At 38.5% G+C, this 16,091-nt stretch overlaps 1 long non-coding RNA gene across 1 annotated transcript; it reads left to right on the top strand.

Annotated features, from left to right (window-relative positions):
• The first annotated feature begins 8,461 nt into the window (after window positions 1–8,461).
• LOC127084084 (uncharacterized) lies at window positions 8,462–9,486 on the top strand. The gene is made up of 2 exons (XR_007788618.1): window positions 8,462–8,774; window positions 9,022–9,486. It is a non-coding gene; the product is annotated as an uncharacterized LOC127084084 (long non-coding RNA).
• The last annotated feature ends 6,605 nt before the right edge of the window (window positions 9,487–16,091 follow it).

The raw sequence follows: 16,091 nt of genomic DNA on the forward strand, positions 1-16,091 counted from the left end.
CTTTCATTTAATACTGGATAATTCCTTTAGACTTACCTTTGTTTGCCCCATATAGAACTGCTCATGGAACATTCTCTCTAGCTGATTCCAAGTATGAATTGAATTTTATGGCAAGGTGGTGAACCACGTGAAGGAATTCTTTGTGAGAGAACTTGGGAAATATTTTATCCTAAGGTTTTTGTTGTTCGAAATGTCTCTTGCCTCTATTAAATATCTAGCCATATCTTCGACAGTGGATTCAGTAGTATCCCCAGAAAACTTAGTGAATTTAGGGATTTTTGTTCTAGGGGTGTTTCTGTTTGTAGGATATATTCCGACAAAGATGATGTATACTTTGGCCTTCGAAGGCCAAAGTTTACCCCATTTTGAACCATAATCCTTTCGACCATGGCTGCCAGATTGTTATCTGCTGCCATATCATTATGTCGAATCTGCCATATGACATTATCGGCATTTTGGTTTCTATTTTGCCATTACTATCCTTGACTCTCTCTCCCTGGGGATTTGTGCTTCAGACCTAGGGGGTTCGACTCCTACTCCTTGATTTACCATCTCTGGTTGCAGTTGATTTTGTGGAATTTGGTTAATAGTAGGGCCTTCTTCGAGGGTCATCCTCTAGTTTTCCTATATCCAATCCCTCGGAGGATGTCAATGAGGTTGTGGTACACCCAAGAAGTCAGACATCCACACCATTTTCGATGTCATCTATTGATTCGATTATTCCGTATTTTGATTCAAATGATTCAATATGGTGGTCAATGTTTGGGTTAGCATTTGGACCATATCATGGTTGCTTTCGTCCATCTGTTGTCTCCACATTACTGCAGAATTATTGGTAAGGTTGGGTATTTGTGTTTGATATCCCAAGGCTAAAGGTTGGTTATTTCAACCCACGTTAACCCCAGATCCCGACCCTTGTAATGGGGAGGTTATGTTAACCATTGGTTCTGAAAATGTCGAGGCAGCGTTTTGTAAACTTGCCATCACTGAAATTGGCATTCCATATGGTTGTTCTTGACCACCAAAGGGTATAGAGAAACCAAGGGGTATTTAAGGCTTGTTCAGAACATTTCCAATCGACCCAGGGGGGGGGGGATTGAGGAGGCCCCCTAGGCCCGATGTAAGTCAAAATAGGTTAAGTATGGAAAATCGAACGCGTAGGCATCGAACTTGCCAGAGATGGTATCGGTTCACACACGTGCATTTTTGTCGTATTCGCCCCTATCGAAGAAGAAGGGGGTAGTACATTGCTGGTTGATGGATTTTGAGAATTTTGGTTATTTGGCGCAATTAAATTCGCCATTCTCCTAGTGGTTCTTCCCTTTGGTCTGTGTTCGTTGGTTATGGCAACTTTACCACTCCTTAATAACATACAACGAATTCTTTCGAAAGGGAGAAGATGACTGAATAACCAGAAATAAATCAAAATAAAATTTCACTTTTATAAAATCTTTAGCACTGTCCCACCAGGTGTGCGAATTTGTTTACCGTGAAAATTGATAAACAACCGCTGATCTTCCAAATTATTAAATTTGGTAACTTACAGGATCGATCAGATTGATCCTAGGATATGTGTTAATTATTCGCTAAAGTGAATTCTAATAAACATAAGCACTTCGACTGTGTTTGTAATAATAGTAATTCATAAAAATACTTAAAAAAAGAAAGACAAACAATGTAAAGTGAAGAAAGTGTTGTAAAGACTAGGGTAAATGACAACAAAGATAAATCTTTTAAATAAAGAAATATTTCTTGAAATAAAATATGAATTTAATTACTTCAAAGTAAATGACAATGGTGTAAATCAAACATACATTTCTCAATTGACTGTTTCTCTACACACGGATACTTGGTAAATTTTACACATTTTGTACACACTTTGAACCCCTCCGATCCTAGCACTAAGACCTTTTTATTTATACTAATCGAAATAACCGCTTCTAACAGCCTTTCTACCATATCGAGACAAATGGCGCTTTGCATGGATGCAACTATCCACTATATTCCACGTGTATCTTCAGCTTTTTCAGGTAAGAACAAAAGTTCCCTCCTTTATTTGAATTTAAATCTCTCGTCGAACCCTATCATGTGACGCTTCTGTCGGAAAAATGCCTTAAACTACTTAGAAATATTTCTGGATAAGGAGTTATCAAGTCTTAAACATAGGTATGAATATTAAGAGTAATATTTATACCGGAATGACCCACTATGAGAATAATATATAGAATGTTATGCAAAGTGTCATAAGTTATTCTCATGGTGATCATGGTGTATACCACCCTTCGAACTGAAACCACTATGGACCCTAGATATAGAGTCGAGTGCCTTATTGCTGATCAAACATTGTCCGTAACTGGATGACCATAAAGACAGTTGATGGGTACTCCACGAAGCATGCTAAGGGATATGAGTGACCTATATGGTATTTGCCCATCCTGCGTAACAGGATAAATGTCTATGGGCCCAATATTGAACTGGACAAGGATGACACGGTCTATGCCTTGTGTTCAATATATACATAAGGGAAAAAGGGTAATTATACACATAAATATTATCACAAAAGGATTTGTCAAATCACATGACATTTTCGTATCTTGGGTAGCAGTGATGTGTTGCTAGATACCGCTCACTATTTATTATATTAAATACGTGATTTAATATAATTGCCAATGCCGTGAAAAGCTACAGGGTCACACTCAAAAGGACAGATTGATGAGAGATAGAGTAACTAAGGAATACCGTAATATACGGTGCACTTAAGTGAATTGTAGAACATCGTAAGGTACGGTGTACTTAAGTAGAATACGAAATATGGTAAGGTACCACGTGCTTAAGTGATTTTGGCATATTATAAGATATGGGCCACATACACTTGAGTGGGCTTTTTAGCTTGCAGGCCACACATGTGGTTCTATAAATAGAACCCTTGTGTAGAAGCATTTGTGCAGTTGCAATTTCGTCTCTCTCTCTCTCTCACTCAAAGCCTTCCTTCGTAGCAGCTAGCACTGAGATTGAAGGAATCCGTTCGTGTGGGATGAGTAGAGGCGTTGTCATCGTTCAACGTTCGTGAACGCTCCATAAGATCTGCATCAAAGGTTACAATTTCCACAAGAGGTAACGATTCTATCATTGATCATGCCCATTCGTAAGGATCATTAAAGGAGAAATTTTAAATTCCACTGCATTTTGGATCGCTCTTCTCCTTCAGTTTCTTGGGATATTTCGATCATAGTAACCTCCATGTCGACATCTTCAGTGATGTCCAAATTCTGGAATTTCTATTGAAGGCCCTTAGTAGCCTTACCTATTTGCACGAAACCATCAACAGTTTCTTTGGTACTATCATCAGGTTGGAATCTTCAGTGATTTTGGTGTTGAAAACATCAAAGTTTCCACTGGTGGCATTTCCCACAGCTTCCTGAACGAAGTTCTTGAAGATTTCCTAATCAAGGTGCTCAGAGACCCTAATCATGACAAGTTAGTTGATGAAATCATCATTGACTTCGACTATGTTTACTTCCTCTAGTTCCGTGTAGTGGGCATCAACCATTTGCAGAGGATTGGAGTCGATATTCATCTGGCTCCTAGGTTTGCCTCCAAACTTGAGTCTCCCTTGCTGGATAGTACTCTGAACAAGATCCCTGAAAAGAAAACATTGAGATGTTTTATGACCCAGAAAACTATGGTACTTGCAAAAGCCTATTTTCTTTCTTTGTTCTAAAGGAGGCATTTTAGCACCCGGAGGCACTACCATTTGACCATCCTTAATTAACAAATCGAAGATTTCGTGACATTTTGTAACGTCGTGTCGCACCTCGAAAAAATGGGGATACGACCTCAAAGCGAAGCGCGATCGCACGCTCGCAATGATGGACTAAACAGAGTCGCCACCGAACTTTATTTATTCCTAAAAAGGAAAGGGGAAATATCGATAAAACCCAGAACAAAAGAAAGGATAAGATATGGTCATCGCAACCAATATCAGGGTTCGGGAGTCGATTACGCAAGGGGAAGGTATTAGCACCCCTCACGTCCGTTGTACTCAACGGGAACCATTAGGTCAGTTGTGTGCGTTAGTGTTAGTTAAAATGTTAGGCTTTTCAATTTATTAGGTGGGAAAGAAAGAATATAAGAGGGAAGAAATGTTTTTGGATTTTTTTAACGAAGGACTAAACCTAAGTTTTTTATTAGTGGGCCTGACAAGATTTACGAATCCTGCTCCTACGTATCTCAAAAGAGAAATCAAGGCTTACGTAGTTCTGGTTAGAAAAATGTTTGTTTGTTGGTCGATTTTAGCGAAAGCTATACTGTATTAATCGACGAAAATATTGTTTTACCCAAAACAGATGAGGAGTGGACGCATACCACACATCGAACGGATTTATAAATCTACATTCGGAAAAGCGTCATTTATCTCTACTCAACAATCGTGGCCGAAACATTGTTTTGTATCACTTAAGACAATATATATTTCGTTTATGAAAAAGGTTTTTGATTAATCGCACGGCGGCGAGAAAAAGTTTGATCGGTTGGATGTATTTTGAGTGATGGCGAGAACTTGGATGAGCGAGATATACATCTCGAATCCTAGCCTCAGGAGTGCATGGTATACACCATGTTCCATTTCCATCTTTATTGAAAGAGGTTAAGATAGGAATTAAGTATTTTGGAATTTGATTGAGAAAGGGTTTGAAGAAACCGCATTGACAATTTTAGACGATGGCGAGAACTAAGATAGGCGAGGCATACGTCTCGAATCCTAGTCTCAGGAGTGCATGGTATACACCATGTTCCATTTCCACCTTTATTGAAAAAGTGTTAAATAAGATTTAGGTATCTTAGATTTGATTGAGAAAGGGTTTGACGAAACCACATTGACAATTTTAGACGATGGCGAGAGTTAAGATTGGCGAGGCATACGTCTCGAATCTTAACCTCAGGAGTGCATGGTATACACCATGTTCCATTTCCACCTTTATTGAAAAAGTGTTAAATAAGATTTAGGTATCTTAGATTTGATTGAGAAAGGGTTTGACGAAACCACATTGACAATTTTAGACGATGGCGAGAGTTAAGATTGGCGAGGCATACGTCTCGAATCTTAACCTCAGGAGTGCATGGTATACACCATGTTCCATTTCCACATTTATTTGAAAAGTGTTAACTAAGAATTAGGTATTTTGGTTTTTGTTGTGAAAATGACTTGACCCTAGATCAAGTATTGATGGACGTTTAAGAGAAATTTGAATGAGTGTTTGAGAGAAAACAAAGTGGATAAATTTGGATGATGGCGAGAGCTAGGATTGGCGAGATATACATCTCGAATCCTAGTCTCAGGAGTGCGCGGTATACACCACGTTCCACTTCCATCTTATTGAAAAAGTCTTAACTATAAATTAATATTTTTTTGAGTTTTTTATCAAAAAAAATGGCTTGACGTTGAATCAAGCGTTTGGTGAAAGTTTGAAAGAAATGGAATAGAATAGGATGGAGAAATGGATTGGTTTGTTTATTGAGAAAATACTCGACGGTGGATCGAGTCATATTTTTGTATCTTTTTTTTGGAAATGGTTGATTTTATTCTTGTATTAGTATCTAACTAAATAGTCAAACAAATAAAGAAATGAAATAGTACAAGATTATTACACATCGGGGGAGTGGGGTACATCTTGTCAAATGGGGATTCAAAATCATGAAATAATTAAATCGGGTCCAAACAACAAATAATGCAATGCATGAGTGTAAGTTCAAGAGAACCGGCTCATTGTAAGAAAGCCCAAGAGTAAGCTATGTGAGGTTGATGGCGATGCTTAAAAGCAATCGACTTACAAGGGTGTGGAAATGGGCTCGACATTGAATCGAGAAAAATGATTTTAAAAGTTTAAAGCGACTTTGAATGGATGATGAAATTAAAAGAAAACAAATCTATGTTATGATAATGAAACTATGAATATAATAAAACATAAACATAAAAAAATGTTAAAAGAAATAAAATACTACACATGGGTATCGAACCCACTCCACTAAAGACCATAGAAACCACCCCTCTCCACCAGGCCACTTATGACTAGTTATTATTTTAATGCTAATTTGGATAAATAAATCAAGATAGATTAAAAATTAGAATTAAAATAAAAAAACTAATAAAAAAAAGAAATCTGTTGGACTACCATAATTAAACCCAGCCGCTTGGCTGTTGGGTTCTAGAGGCTAGTGAGTTGGGAATAGTAAAAAAAATGGAATCATTGTTAAACACCAACGTTAATGTCCACTGGGAACACTAAAGGGTCACTTAAATGGAGTTAAATGGTCTGTCTTATAATGTTTAATTAAAGAGCAAATGATAATAATAAAAAAAGAAATGAAAATGGAGGACGCAAACGAATTTCGAAACTCATCGTCCTCCTCCCAAATCTCAATCTCAGAATCTCTCTACCTCAAAACTCTCTCAAACGAAATCTCTCTCTGCTCTCAAAATCGCTCATCAACGCTCACCCATCGCTCAACCTCGCTCACTCAGACGCTCAACAACGTTAGCCAAAGAGAGCGCAAATCCGTGGCTTCAAAGAGAGAAATCAAGTGGAAATCTCACCTTCGGCGACGACGACGGATCAGGTGAGCTTAAATCTTCTTCCTTCTCCTCTTTCAATACCGTTTTTCTTTTGATTTGGGGATTAGGGTTCTTTTTGTGGGGTTTTTCACTTCCGCCTCCAATCGCCTCCTTTCCTTTCTCACTGATCCCTTCTCTATTTATGTTTCACAAATTTAGGGTTTTTTATTTGGTATGGTGGAGCTCAAAGAGTATCTCTGCAAACTCCTTTTGATGTGCTCAGAATCGGATTGGTCTCTTTGATGCCAGATTCGAAAACGGTATTCTGAGCTCATGCTTTCTTCTTTGTTTTTTGTCTCTATTCCATTTTTGGGTTTTCGAATTTTAACTGCCTTGGCTAATTACTTTATCTTTTACTGCAGTGAAAATTTGAACATTCATGGATAGCTTCGATTTTCATGGCCTTGATGGTGCGACTCCATTATCTCCACAGCTGCACACACAGATCGAGCAGTCCATCACAATGTACTAGTTTTCCTCCCGCATTTCCTTCTTTTTGATTCCTCAGGTAATTTCAGTATTCACTTTATTAAGTATGCCATGAATTTGAGATGCAATCTTGTGATCATGACTCCCTGCCGTTAGGCTGCTGCTAGTGCACTAATTCCGGTGCTCTGTTGGAGTTGAGTCACCTGCAAATGCAGCTCTTTCTCTCTAGTTGTAACAGGTGTTGCCTGCATAATACCAACAACTCCTTCCTCTATTGATTCTGTATTCCTACCGGTATAAGATTGCTCTGTTAGATTGACAGGCTTTACCTTCATTTCTTTCTGCTGCAGGTTTGTCAAGTTTGGAATTCTGCACAAAATTGCATTGGCCGCCGGTTGATTTTAATAACAGGTGCTTGGCTTGTATCTCGATGAGGCTGAAGCACAATAGTCAGTTTAAGAATTTAACCGTCTTGAAATGACTCCGGTGGGTCTTAGTATGACGGTAGCCGTACATATGTAATCCTGTACTTCCAAAATCCTTTGCTTTGTCAATGAGACCAGTTCTTCCAAAGAGATGGTCCAAACAAGAATGGTGCTTAATCCTTGAATTTATTTGCTTAGAATTCTATCATTTGTCTAAATAGCAATTGCCCTTGTGCTACAAGACCGGAATGAATACAAGCTATTAAAACTGCCACCATTGTTACATGATCTGGTTTAACATTATTATTGAACTGATGTACAATTTGTTTTGTTTGCTTGGAAACCAAAACCTGCAGGTTTGAGGTCTGTTTAGATGCCGGCTATCAATGGGTGAAGGTCCTTTATCTAAAGATATGCAAGTAAAAGCAACACGCTGAATCATCCACGACTTATCTTTTGGAAATGGAAAGTTAGAAGGATCCGATCAAAAACACGTAACATCGAGTGTTGCAGTGAGAGGCATATGCTGAGTTTATTGTTTTTTGTTGCGGATTTGGAGGAACCAAACTAGTTCAAGAGGTTAAGGTGAGTTTTTTCTGGATCCTGTTATGTTCTTTTCAATTTCTGCTATGGCTTTTGTAGCCGAAACATGGACTGCTGTGATGTGCTGGAAAACAAAACAGGGTTGTAATAAAATGGCTATTTTTGTGTGTATCATGCAGGTAATTTACAGGAACGTGTCCAAAAGTAATTTAATGTACTGCATCAAAGTTTACTTTCCCTTCTTGGCAGTTGTTTTCTTTTGGATTTTTGGGATGCTGCTCCACTCTCCTTCCGATAATTTCTATAAGCATTTCGGCCTATGGCGAAGAACGTTGTAGTCCGGAAGTCTGCTTCAACAAACTTGCTAGCTATGTTGCTGTCTTGAGCTATCTTAATCAGCTGACTTAGCTTAGAAAACCCCTTCAAGCCAATCAAAATAAACTTGTTGCTCATGCTAGGACCTGTATGATTCGGTTCCATCCTATAATCTGAACATTCAGCCGGCAGCAAGGAAAATGGAGGAAATCATTATTCTGCATTTTTCAGTCTCTTCCCAATATCTACACAGTCTTATTTTTTGCCATAAACGTATCAGTAACAACCTCTTGCTGCTCCTTGATTTTTGACAACACCTTGAAGAGATGGAATCGAACTTAACATATCTGATGCAGTTTGCTTATGAGATTTGGACATGAACTGTGATAAATGCATGTCTTCTGCACAAAAGCAAACTAAATTGCAATGCATGCCCAAGTGTTTTGCACAAGGTATCTAACCGATCTATTTCATCTGAAACTTGACTTGAAAACTCTTGAAGTAAGCCTTGCTTGAATATTTATTTTGACATTTCGCTTCTTTGATCGATTTGGGAGGTTGTTATAGCAGAACTTTCAGTCATGTTAATCTATTATTGTTATGCTATATATTATTGTTAATATTGTTAGCAGTTATATGAAATGGATTATTGGTTGATTAGTGAACGAATTGTGACTACATTTCCTTGCTTTGTTGCAGATTATGCCATCTCTGCGGTCCTGATCCGGTTGTTACACATTGCAGACCGGCACCAGCATACAACTAGTGGGTAATGTTGTTCTGCAGCATGTTGGCTCCCCGAATAGAGCAGAATTTATGATAGGCTCGTGATTGATTAGATTGATGCATTGCAAACTGGTTTTGGCTCGTAAACGGCTTGTTGAGCATGGCCATGGTTAGGATTAGTAACTCTGAATTTGGTAGGCGGCAAAGTTGCTAGATTTAGGATCATTTGTGTTAGCTTTTTGTGTGTTGTATTGTCATGAAGGTTCTATTTTGTGAATTTGAAAATTGGATGTAACAAATGAGAATCCGCTGTAATTTCGGGGATTGCCCAAGGTTGTAGCAGCTTTGAAATGTGAATGTGTTGGTTTGAATTTTGCATTTCGTTTTAAACATTGTAATCAAAGGTCCGTGAAATGACGCAATGGCTTTGGTTTGAATGAGTCATGGTTTGTAATTAGGATGCTTTTACTTGGTGAAATATGGTTTACTGTTGTAAAAATGGACGTGCATTTGGGAGAAACATGTACGTATGAATATGGTTTTGGAAATGCTTGAAAGCTAAATATTATTGAATGTTATGAAATGTGTGTATGTGCTATTTTGATTTGAGATGAACTATGGATGGAAGATGGATCATGTTTGGTTATAAAAATGGATATGGATTTTAGAAATAATCTGAGACTAATCAAAATGTCAATAAAAAATCAAAAAAATCAAATAAAACCAATTAAAATCAAATTAATCTATAATTTGTTAAAATTACTTTGATATCAACTCTAACATTTATTTGGAAATTAAAATCAATTAGAGTTTGAATCATTAGTAAAACACAATTAAGATTAACTTGAAATTTGGAATTAGATTTACTTTGAAATTAAATTAAAATTGAAAATTAAAATCAAATAACTAAAATCCATTTTGTAATCACAAAGCACCATGATCAAAAAGCTAAATAATAACCAATGTTTATCACAAAATATGGATTTGGGAATGGACGGTTGCCTTTGGTCATGAATGTATGCAAATGAACTTTAGGCCGAGTGCCAAATAAAAAATGAAAAAATGAAAAAAATTCAAGACCAAAATCGGGGTATGACAGTTGCCCCTATTTAAGCGTCTTCAACTAGAGAGTATGAAGCAGGACACTTTTCATATGATCATAGTGGGAGATGGTTAAATACTAAAAAGACCCGGATTTTGATCCTAAATCCCTATGACATGATGTGATATGATATGATATGATATGATATGATATGATATGATATGATATGCATGGATGCGTGATTCTTTTTTGTAATTTTTATCTGCTAGGGATATGGTGGGCCCTCGACAGGAGATGCTACTAGACAGACCAAGCTGTGGGGAATGCTGATGGTCCACAGGAAAACAGACAAATGGTAAGAAACAACTTGCTGGGGAAACAGTCCTGCCGGAGAATCAGACACACACTGGGGAGTACTCAAAGTGAAAGTTGATAAATAACATTCAGAGTACAAGAGATTTCGGTAGTAAGTTCATATATGACCTACTAAACCCGAATAAAGGAAAAGATGCTACAACAGGTTCATATATGACCTGACAACGCTGGGGAATATCAAGAAGTTCTGACAGCAGGTTCAGGTATGACCTAACAAACTCAGAAAAATTCAAGAAGAGTGTATCAACAGGTTCATATATGATCTGGTAATACTGGAATGAAAGCTTATCAGCAGGTTCATATGTGACTTGACAACACTGAAACAATCATAGAGAAAGACTCTTTAGAACAGGTTCATATATGACCTGACACTGGAATAAGGTTCAACAACAGGTTCATATATGACCTGAATAGTATTGAACAAACAGAGAAAAAAAATCTTCAGAACAGGTTCATGTATGACCTGACACTGGAATAAAGCTCAACAACAGGTTCATACATGACCTGAATAGTATTGAACAAACATAGGGAAAAAATCTTCAGAACAGGTTCAAGTATGACCTGACACCGGAATAAAGCTCAACAACAGGTTCATACATGACCTGAATAGTATTGAACAAACATAGGGAAAAAATCTTCAGAGCAGGTTCATATATGACCTGACACTGGAATAAAGCTCAACAACAGGTTCATACATGACCTGAATAGTATTGAACAAACATAGGGAAAAAATCTTCAGAACAGGTTCAAGTATGACCTGACACCGGAATAAAGCTCAACAACAGGTTCATACATGACCTGAATAGTATTGAACAAAAATTGGATTTGAAAATGACTGCGAAAACCAGATGTGGGTTTAAGGGCACCAAATACAAACTGGAATCAAAGGTCAAAGGATCATAGGATCGACAACAAGACCTGTATCAATGCAAAATGAGCACGAAGTACATTTCGGCTATGCATGATTTGAATTTCCTTTTATGCATGATATATGAATGATCATGATTATGAGAATGCTGACACTGGGCAGACTGGGAGTTTGTAAAGGCTTTTTATGGAAGCTCATGATTCCTTAACACCGAGAACTCAACCAAATATTTTATGATAGATGTTGTCAAAGGAGGATTCTATCCAGTTTGATAGCCACAACTTAGCCAATGGATCCTTTTGGAGGATTAATGAATCGTGCTAGCATAATTTTCGGGCACTCATCTTAAACTCAATAGTTGTTGACATATGGCAGAATTTGTTTGAACAGTTTGAAAGCATGAAGGGGGTCTGCCCCTTGGTGGCTCATCTTGCCCCAGTTTGTTGGGTCTTTGGAAATGTTCACCTTGAAAGTGGGTTTGGAAACAACTTTCCATGAGACTACCTCGAGATGGCTTGCCCCAAGTGTTTGAAACTTGCAATGGTCCAACTTGACTAACCAAATGTTGGAATGGTAGACTCTTGATTGATTCTCCTTGGAATAGTTGGACTCATTGAGCTCTGAGGTGGCTTGCCCCAGTCTAAGTCTTGAAGTAAATTACTCTTGGCTAACTGAACCTTGGAGTGATTGGACTTACTGAGCTCTCAGGTGGCTTGCCCCGGTCTGATTCTTGAAGCAGATTACTCTTGGCTAGATGACCCTTAGGGTGATTAGCTCGAATTAACTGATGCTCAAAGTGATTTGCCCCTGACTAGACTTCTTTCACTCCATCAAGTTCCTCAACTGTATTTGGCATTTCTTTGATGCTAAGTTTTGACTCGCAAATAAGATTGTTCATTCAAAAATGGTAATTTTAATGCAATGTTTATGCAAAAATTTGAACTCAAAGTTTATTGATATGAATGGGTGAAATACAGTGAACAAGTCGTTGATAAGAACACAATGGTGATCAAGTCGTTCACAGTATGCAAGTTGGTTCCATCACATGATTAACAAAAATCGTTTGGAGTCAGGTTAACACAACCTTGTTATAGTATGCTTTCAAAATAAACCCTGCCTCAATTAGGTCTTTTAAGGGTTGTAACGTGGTCTGGTTCACGGTTTTTTTTTTTTTTTGAAACAAAAGGACATAAGGCTCAAAATTTATTTTTACCCACCCCTTCTTCTTGATAATCTCCAGTTCCTATGTTCAGTTAATTCAATACACGCATTCGACTTCCAAGAGGGTTCGAAGGTGTGATGAGGATTCAAGACGAATTTTCTTGAAATGGCAGTCACCTTATTTTGTTTTTGTCGAGGATTTAATGACCTCTTTTGATTGATTTTCCTTATCCCTGATTTTTCTTGGACCGCTTCTTTGAAGCTTTCGGTCCATCGGGATGCCCTGACTTTTGCCTAAGTCATTTTTGTGGTTTTGACTTAGCGAGCCCCTTTATTTTTTAAAGGTGTGACTGCCACATTATTGGTGGATGAGGACCAACCAACACTAATTTTAGCTTTTCTTAGCTTCTTCGACATCTCAACATGTGTGCGAAGGATAACATGTGGTTGAACCTAATTGGAGGATGTATATATGGACGATTTTTGAAAGATCGAATGCACGATTAAACTATCTGAACATAACTATCCTGCCCCAGGTTAAGATTAAGGGTTTTAGATCTGAAATAAACACCAACTTCTAGGCTCAAAGTGGTTGACTAGGGATTAACTCCTTATCACTTCAGTGTTTGGGGATTTGAAACAATGCCTTACATCATCGACAAGGTTTTACTCAAAAGCATACCACAACAATTTCAGGTGTTTCGTTTTCATCATCCTCCTTCCAATCTTTGTTAACACAACGGTTTGATAAACAAAAGTGAATGAGAGGAGTATTTTGTTTTTGTTTTTTAACATGAATGAAAAACGAGTGAATACGAATGGATTAATTCAAAAGATGCATAAACATTTCATTAATCTTACCAATTCAAATAAAACAACAATGTTTAAGAGCAAATAACAACCAACACGCAACGAAGCTACAAAAGAAGTGTTGAAACACCCAAATGATTGCCAGCTTTAGGGAATTGACTTCTTCAAACTTGAAGGTTGGGATCAACAAGCTTTTTGACATTGGCATGATGATCTTCAAATTCTTTTCCTTCATTCTCATCGTTGAACGCAACCCTCTTGGATCCACTACTCACTTCTCCTTTTCTTTCATTGGTATGGGTCGTGACATTGGAAATCCAAGGCGGTATCTCAATGCTCTTACCAGGAAATAATGATAGCTCATTAGCCACATCCCTGACATCTTCCTTGTGGTACAAAACCTTGAGGGGTCTCAGGGGTCCTTTCCCTTTCTCATTACCTGGCCCAGAAATCAAGGTATATGTACTCGAGCCTTCTTCCTTGAGTGTTGGTGACCTTATGTCAATCAACCCTTGCAGCTTGAGCTTAAAACTCTTGCATTCCTCGATGGAGTGCCCCATTGTTCCAGTATGGTATCCGCACTTGATCTTCGAGTGATCTTCTTCAAAAACTAAGCTCTTTTTGTTAATCAGTCCTCGTACCAAGGCTTTTAGCGCTAAGCAAGAATCTAGGTCATGTCCCAATGCCCCTTTATGGAATTCACATGTTGCATTTGGATTGTACCATGGCAGGTATGGTGATACAGGTGTGAGAGCTCGAGGGGTCACCAAAGCATTCTGGATCAGTAGCGGGTAGAGCTTGCTATATGGCACCGGAATCGAGTCATTATGATCCTTGTTCCTCTTGTTCTGATTCTGATTTTTATTCTGAACCTGGCTTTGGTGACTTTGAGGAGGGATAGCCAGAGGATGTTGCTGATGACATCTTGAGGGAGGTCCATATACTGGCAGATGAGGAGTTGCCACATAGAATTTCCCTTGACTTGTGGTAACACCAGATGGATGTGGAGTAGTAGCTCTCTGTGTTGCAGTAGTGTATATTGGGTGACCCTCTTTTCTCAACAAGACTTGTAGGGTTTCCAAGACCCATCTCATTTGGCTCTTCAAAAGATTAAGTTCCTCCTTCAGTGCTTCTTGGCTTTTCCTTAGCTCGTTCATCATCTTCTGAGACATGGTTCTTTGCCCTAAACACGTGTTGAGAATCACTTTGCTTTATCACGGAAAAAGGATGGATGAGTTTTTTTTGTATTTTGTCTGGAAAATGACATGCGTTATGATGCGATGCAAATGCAATGGAATGCGAATGAATGCAATGCAAGCCATGCACATTTGTTTTTTTTCATACACGGGTTCAAAAGTCTGAGGTACTGATGAATCTGATTGTTTTTCCAAAACGGGGTTCTCACCGGGTATGATCTAGGGCTTTGCTACAAAGGATCCCCAGAGTCATTGATTCACAAGAATGTTTGACGCTTACGGGAAATACTTTCCGGTCGTCAACTCCATCAAGGGAATCTATTCTGGGTGAGGTTCTCATACCGACCCTTACGAAGCATTCACCTCGGGAGTCCGTACTACACAACCATCGACTGGGTTCTATACAGGGTACTCAGAGTCATGGATTCAAAAGACTGTTTGACGCTTACGGAAAATACTTTCCGGTCGTCAACTCCATCTAGGGAATCTATTCTGAGCGAGGTTCTCGTATTGATTCTTACGAAGTATCCACCTCGGGAATCCATACTACGCAACCATCATTTCTAGTTGGCCAAAAGTTCAATGTTCTAAAAGGTTCTTAGAGTCATGGACCCCTTTGAAACATCGAAGCTTACGAGGTATACACCTCGGGCGACAATATTTGCAAAAGGATCTACTCTAAGTGAGGTTCTCGTACCGACCCTTACGAAGTATATACCTCGGGAGTCCGTACTACTCAACCATCGTCCTATCTTATGTTTTTTCACTCTAGACTCGGGTGTAGAGTCTTTACCACATGGTTTGCAATCAAATACCCAAGTACCCAACGCAGTGGAACCAATATACAACAAATATCAATATAACAATAAAGATAATAAAAGCAATAAATAAGGAAAAGCCACACAATTAAACAAACAAAGGCATACAAACGTCCTAACTAGGCTTGACTCACTTAGGGATTGGACTGTCCTCCCCAGCAGAGTCGCCATGTGTCGCACCTCGAAAAAATGGGGATACGACCTCAAAGCGAAGCGCGATCGCACGCTCACAATGATGGACTAAACAGAGTCGCCACCGAACTTTATTTATTCCTAAAAAGGAAAGGGGAAATATCGATAAAACCCAGGACAAAAGAAAGGATAAGATATGGTCATCGCAACCAATATCAGGGTTCGGGAGTCGATTACGCAAGGGGAAGGTATTAGCACCCCTCACGTCCGTTGTACTCAACGGGAACCATTAGGTCAGTTGTGTGCGCTAGTGTTAGTTAAAATGTTAGGCTTTTCAATTTATTAGGTGGGAAAGAAAGAATATAAGAGGGAAGAAATGTTTTTGGATTTTTTTAACGAAGGACCTAACCTAAGTTTTTTATTAGTGGGCCTGACAAGATTTACGAATCCTGCTCCTACGTATCTCAAAAGAGAAATCAAGGCTTACGTAGTTCTGGTTAGAAAAATGTTTGTTTGTTGGTCGATTTTAGCGAAAGCTATACTGTATTAATCGACGAAAACATTGTTTTACCCAAAACAGATGAGGAGTGGACGTATACCACACATCGAACGGATTTATAAATCTACATTCGGAAAAGCGT

This window comes from Lathyrus oleraceus, chromosome 5 (genome assembly GCF_024323335.1).
Source record: "Lathyrus oleraceus cultivar Zhongwan6 chromosome 5, CAAS_Psat_ZW6_1.0, whole genome shotgun sequence".
NCBI lineage: Eukaryota > Viridiplantae > Streptophyta > Magnoliopsida > Fabales > Fabaceae > Lathyrus > Lathyrus oleraceus.